Genomic DNA, 6809 nt, shown 5'->3' with positions numbered 1-6809 from the left:
ATTGGTATCGTATGTGTCAATTGTGTTATTGTGTTCTTATTAGTTCTTGTACATAGGAATATAAGATATTCATGTACGTACATATTTATGTCTGGAAAGAATGAAAGATGTACATAAGTACAATTGATACTTTAATTGTGTACAAATATAGTTTATGTTTTTGAAGAATTATGTATTTTTATTTGTTTCTACTAAATTCACCTTTGTTTTTATAATATTAGGGTTTTTCTAACGTGTGCCTCACACATTAAGAAGTCATAAAAGGAAAGATTCTCAATATAATTTCATGATAAATTTAGAGATGAACTCATTGTTACCATTTTTAATGAAATTATCCTGAGAATCTATCCTTTTATGGCTTTTTAATGTGTGCCCTTAGGGCCTGTGTGAATGGATTAATTTCTTTTTATTAGTACATAAAAGCTGAAGACGGATAGTACATCTCTCACAATATGCAAGTGACACTGACACTATCCATGGGATGCTCCACTCCCCCCGATATTGCAATTTCCCATAAAAATAACATTTAATTCTTTCCTATTTTAGTTTCTTATCCTATGCCTAGTGGGCATAGGTTAGAAAAACCCAGTCTAGGTCATTCTAGAATATCCTAATCTAGAGAATTCTTAGGATGTAAGAGAAGGAGGATGAGCTCTATAAATAGAGGACCTCCCCTCCTACGTACCTTAAAGTATCCAAATTTTTTACAAACAATCAATACACAACAAATTCCTTCAACTAAACAAAATAACAACTAATCTCCACTTTATTTCTTATACTCTCTCATACACCAACAAATGGTATCAGAGCTCATGGCTGTTAAATCTGGGCAATGCTATTACATCAAAATAACAAATAACAAATTAATCCTATCTCCTCCCATGGAAAAAAAATCACACACAAAAAAATTATTTGCTTCCCACACATCAAACAATACTCTTCTCAGCACGTAAAAAAAGAAGGGTAGCACAAGAGGCTAACCCGAAATTAAACCAGGGAGGGTAGCACATGAGGCTAACCCGAAATCAAACAAGGGAGACAAAAAAATGTCAACCCAAAAGAATCATGGGGTGATACAATGAGACCCCGAAAACAAAGGGCATAAACCCGACAAATACAAGCAAGAAAGGGCATCCTTACAAAAAACTAGTTTTAAACCCGTGCAAAAAAATGCACGGGTCGTAATAATATGCGCTTTTATTGGATACATGAGCATATAAATGAGTGTTACTAAATTTCAATGTCATGAAAATTTAAGTAAGTTTATAATAGGATATTCAATGTACCAAAATAATTTAAGTTACTAATCAATATCATCTGATGCAAACAATGGTACCAAGTGTAAAAGTAATTTAGAACGTTACAAATACTCGAAAATAAAGTAATAAAATTAAAGGTAATATAATAATGTGTGTGTTTATAAATTCTAATAGAGTTATTAATAAATTTAATGTAACAAACATTTGTGAAATAAACCATTAAAATAAGAATGTAATGATCACTTTATTCACTTGCACACATTAACCACTCACTAATACTTGCACAAAATGAAAAATAGATAACAAATGAATAATATATAGTACGCCTTAAAATAAAAATAGATAACAATTCACCAAGACGCTCATTGCTGAAATTATATAAATTGTCATGCAAGCAATAAATAAAATATTATATTATTGTCCGATTTAATAGACTCATCATTGACCCCTTTTTTATTTAGTCATGCAAGCTTATATAAATACTCTCCCTCACCCAGTTACCCTCTTTTATGGGTTGGTCCGAACGCTTATTCCCGGACTCATTTTTTATTTCGTTCTTAATTAATCCATCTCATAAGAACCATAATACAATATATACTCACACCCTACACTCTCATTACAATTATCTAGGGGCATTCATTTAATGATCTGAAGCGAAAACCGGACCACAAAGTGCAATTTGGCTCGAACAGGAGCGGACCATACCCATGGTCCATCTATTTATTCTACTTTGGTTCGATATTAAACCATATCAAACGAACTGTGAGCCGAACATATATGTAAAATGCACATTTATAAAAATATATTGTGAACATATTCATTTCCTAATTAGTTAACACTATTTATATGACATCTCCATAAATCTAGTAAGAAAAAAAAATCTCTGTTTTTAGAATTTTACTAGGATTGAACTTCAAATTGACATCTCCTAGTCTCCTACTCCTCTAATTTCTAACAAACTAAACCTTAACTACACCATTATATTATGGGTTTTTCTATCATGTGCCCAATGGACACATGTTAAGGAGTCATTTAAGGAAAGAATTACACCATTAATCCTCTAAACTAGTGTAGATCCCGCGCAAATGCGCGGTAAATATAGGCCTTTTAATTTTTAGTGTATTAGTTATAGATTTTAGATTTAGATCTCATAAATTTTTATATAAAGTAGCTAATACTAAAATTAATCAAAAGAATTGAATAATTCCATGAATTGTGTTTTTTATGAAAATATTTTAATTACATCAACTTATTTTAAAAAAAATATTTTTTCGTCACTAAGTTAATAATAGGAGATATAGTTTTTATGTATATATTATTTTAAATGGAAAATTAGTTTAATAAATAAAAACCTAATTTGTTTCCATACATAAGTTTGAGCACTTTGGAGGAAAATTTTTAGAGAAGTTGTATTATTTTAGTATATAGGAGGATTTATATACTTTTTAAATTTGAACCTTATTAATTATTTATCAGTTCACTCAATTGTATTTTGATATGAAACAAAAAAAATGAAATGGAAAACTAATAAAAAAAATTATTTAAGCTGTGAATTTTTTTTAGTGAATATTTTTTGTCACGAAACTAATAGTAAGCATGTGTCAAGTTATTCCCTATCGTAATAATTATCGCATTACTGAAAAATTTAGCAACTTCTATTTTATAATTTAATATCAATTTTTATTTTATTTTAATGAAAAATTCATAATTATAAATTTATTTAAAAATTTAGAGTTTATTTATAAGAATATATTCAATGAAAAGATAATAATGTAATGAAAGAAAATTTTATTTATTACCTTATTTAGTTAGATGTTTTTTGGAGGGAAAATTAAGCAAAATTTTTATTCTTTTAGTAGTAGGGGGATGTGGTAATTATCACATCATAATTCAAAATATCATGAGATATTGGCATTGGGCACATGATAGAAAAATCCTTATATTATACGGATTACTCCGTATTCATCAAGACTGTACAATTGTTTATCTCACCTCAGTGCATTCATTCACTTTTCTACTCTTACTTATCAGTAATTTAGAGTCAACATGTAAATAATAGGCTTTCACTACAAAGTATAAAGTCATCCCCCATGCGTTAATCTTCTTTCTAACTTAATCTCAAACTCCTTCTTTATCCTGAATGTGTGAATCGTGTTTTTCTTTTCCGTTTATATATCTACATCAGTTATGCATATATTGCATACATATGGAGGAATTTACACGGGTATATACCCAACATTTATTCTTGTTTCTGTTTTTATTTTACTTTCATGTCTACATAGTATAAAAGATAGGTTTTTTTCAAGAAATTTTATTGGTCCCTAGATTTTAGGATTGAAAACAAATATTCTTTTGGTAGGGACCCCATGTACATTCCACTGATTTAATTACTCTCTCACTTAATTTTTTTTTTTAGAGAAAAGAACAATTCATTAATAGAAAGTCATACGGCACTTACAAAGAATAATTATAATCGGAAACAAATCTAATGGAAACCAAAGAAAAATAATTTTCTTATAAACTAGGGATCTCAAAACAGCATTTGACAATTCGGCTCGTCCTATTATCGCTATCTTCATGTAGCTTTTGAGGGGATCCTACGTTTGATTTATGAGATAAAATTTACCTCTGACTGGTTCCAAAGATCGTTGACAAATTACTTTTACCCTTTGAAAGAACACGCTGCAAACCATCAAGGAACTACTCTTGACTATATTACTAATGAAACTAACCCCATGAATAAATGGAAAAACCCCGAAATAAGGGACGGAAAAACGATTCTCACCAAAAGGGAGACTTTTATTGAATAGAAAATAGATATGCATACTATTGATTGAAATTTAAAATAATTTTAGGGCTTACCATTGATCGATTGATAATCGATGAGAGCCCCTTCCATCTCATTCATTTCATGATTTCATTCAGATTTTATTCATGGTTCATTTAATTAAGGTATAAGAATATTCCCATAATAAAAGTATTCAAAAGCTATTTAATTAATGTAAAAAACAATCATAATTAAGAAAATAAATTAATCTGAGTGATTAAGAAATTCATATTTTTGTATTAAGTGCAGAAAAAAGACGCCTAAAAGGGTACAAAACTGCCAAAAATGATTAGAAAATTGATAATATAATCAAACCTCATAAGATAGATGCGGGTGGTTAAGATTTATCATATCACACACAAAACACGTGAAAAGTATTTCAAGAAGGATGAATTGAAATCCAAAATTTTAGTTCAAGTTGAATAAGACTGAGAAGGTAGAGAAAAGATAAACGGAATCTCATTGTTCTTGGCCTTATTTTTCCGTTGAGGGAGAGCATGAGATTAGGAGGGATAATAAAATGGAGATTGGAGAGTCATGACAAGTTGATTAAAATAATCATGTAAATAATTTGAGATTTACACTTTACACTGTTACAGTGAGGGAGAGCAATAGAGCTTGAAGGAAGTAGAAGAGTGAAAGATTTTAGGAAGAGGGTGAGGTGCATTTAATAAAATTAGGGTTGAAATATATGGAAAGTCAAATTAATTTGATACACCTGGGTCCCGGGCTGATTAGTTTAGTGAGGCTTAGCCCAATTTTTTTTGGGGGGGTAATACTCAATTACTCCCCCCATTTCAATTTTATTGTCCGCTTTACTATAAAATTTATCCCATAATAATTGTCTACTTTTAAAATTTGGTAAGTATTTACATTACGAATCAATTGTCTTTTCAATTTTGTTAACATTTCTTAAAGTCACCCGACATTATTTAATTTATAAAAATAAATATCGTATTATTTTGTTACTTGAGAATAGTTCGCTCGTCTAATTATATTAGTATTAATTAACATCTTTATAATTTGGGTTACCCTGAGTCTCTGGCACGGGCGTTGTGAGGGTTATTGTCGACTGTCGAGTGGTGGATATGACTATTTTGTGCGAATTTTTTAATTCTGTATCGTGTCAGACACGCGACACGACAACTAAGTGAAGTGGCGGAGTTACATAGTTTTGAATATCAAAATTTAAAGAGCAGCCCGTAATGACTGTATTATGTCATCAGAATGAAAATCATTACTTACATTATATGTACGTTGAATCTTCAATTATAGACTTATTTTATAATGTCACAAACTCATATCATTGCACATTTAATAACACTCATTTATATGTTCATGTATCCAATAATAGCATATGTTATTACAATCCATGCATTTTTACACAGGTTTAAAACTAGTTTTACATGTAATATGTGGTTTAGTTTATGTTTATGTTTTTATTTTTATTTTTGAATTTTCTCTTCAAATTTCTTCCATGCATTTGAAAATCTCGGTTTCTTTAACATCATTCATCAATTCTGCTATGTTTCCTAAATATTTTTTTGAATCCCCTTATTATAAAAGCTGAAGCATTTAGAATGCTCCTATTGGTCCCTGATTTTTAGGGATGAAAAATTCTTTTATTTCAAAGAGATCCCACGTTCTATGAATAGCAATTAATTACACACTTTCTACAAAAATATCATTGTTATACCCCAAAAAAAATAAAATACAGTAAAATATTTAAAAATATGAGAAAAATATAATATTGTGAAAGAAAAATATAATACTACTTCGTATGCAACAAAAACAATAATGAGTCAAATAATTGAATAAATACATTTATAATACAAGAAAAAAATAAATTAAATTCCCAATTTTACCGCTCTCACTCTTTTGCCTTCATCTTTCAATCGCTTCATTTTCAACACTTACGATCTCCTAATTTTCATAACTTTTCATATTCTCTTTTTGTTATTAAGGAAAGGCAGGAGTGAAAATGAAGAATTTTAAAAAGAGATGATGAGTTGAGATGATTTTTTTTGGTGGCTATGAGTTGAGATGTGAGGCGTCCGACTAACAAAAATAAGAGTAATAGAGTGGGTGGGTGAGAGCCTGGGGTTGAGAGGTGGATAATAAAAATAAAAATAGGGTTAAGGTTGTTATTTATATATATGGGTAACTAAATATTTGGATAACCCATATTTGATCATGAATATTTGGGCTTTCGGGGTGGGGTGGACAAATTAACAAGTTGACCACAATTCAAATTTGAGGACATGAAAAATATATGGATTGATGAGAAATAAGATTAGGATGGACATTCAGTTTACGAGGGTGGGCGGGACTATATTACAACTAATTTAAATAAAACAACCTATGCAAGACGTTTTAAGTTAAGACGATTTTAATTAAGATCAATTGTATGAGTTGTGGATTCAACCTTATGAGAAAAGTTTTGTCGACCGTTTTGCATGGTCCAATGAGTGTATTATTGAGCGAATGATTTCATGTTATTTGACTTTATGTATATGTATGTATGACTTTTTTTATTTCAAATATTTATAATTATATTAGATATTTTTTTATTATTCATAATTTTCTAATTTTGTTGATCGATTTATATTGTTTAGAATTAGAAAGTAAACAGTTTATGCCTTTTTTTTTTATTATAACAAATTTAATAAAGAAACCCGTGCAAATTGCATGCACGGGTCTAACATAATCTCAAAATAATAATA

The sequence above is a fragment of the Silene latifolia genome, chromosome 8, assembly GCF_048544455.1.
Source record: "Silene latifolia isolate original U9 population chromosome 8, ASM4854445v1, whole genome shotgun sequence".
Lineage (NCBI taxonomy): Eukaryota > Viridiplantae > Streptophyta > Magnoliopsida > Caryophyllales > Caryophyllaceae > Silene > Silene latifolia.
The sequence above is the reverse complement of the archived record's forward strand: the minus strand, read 5'-3'. Positions refer to the sequence as shown.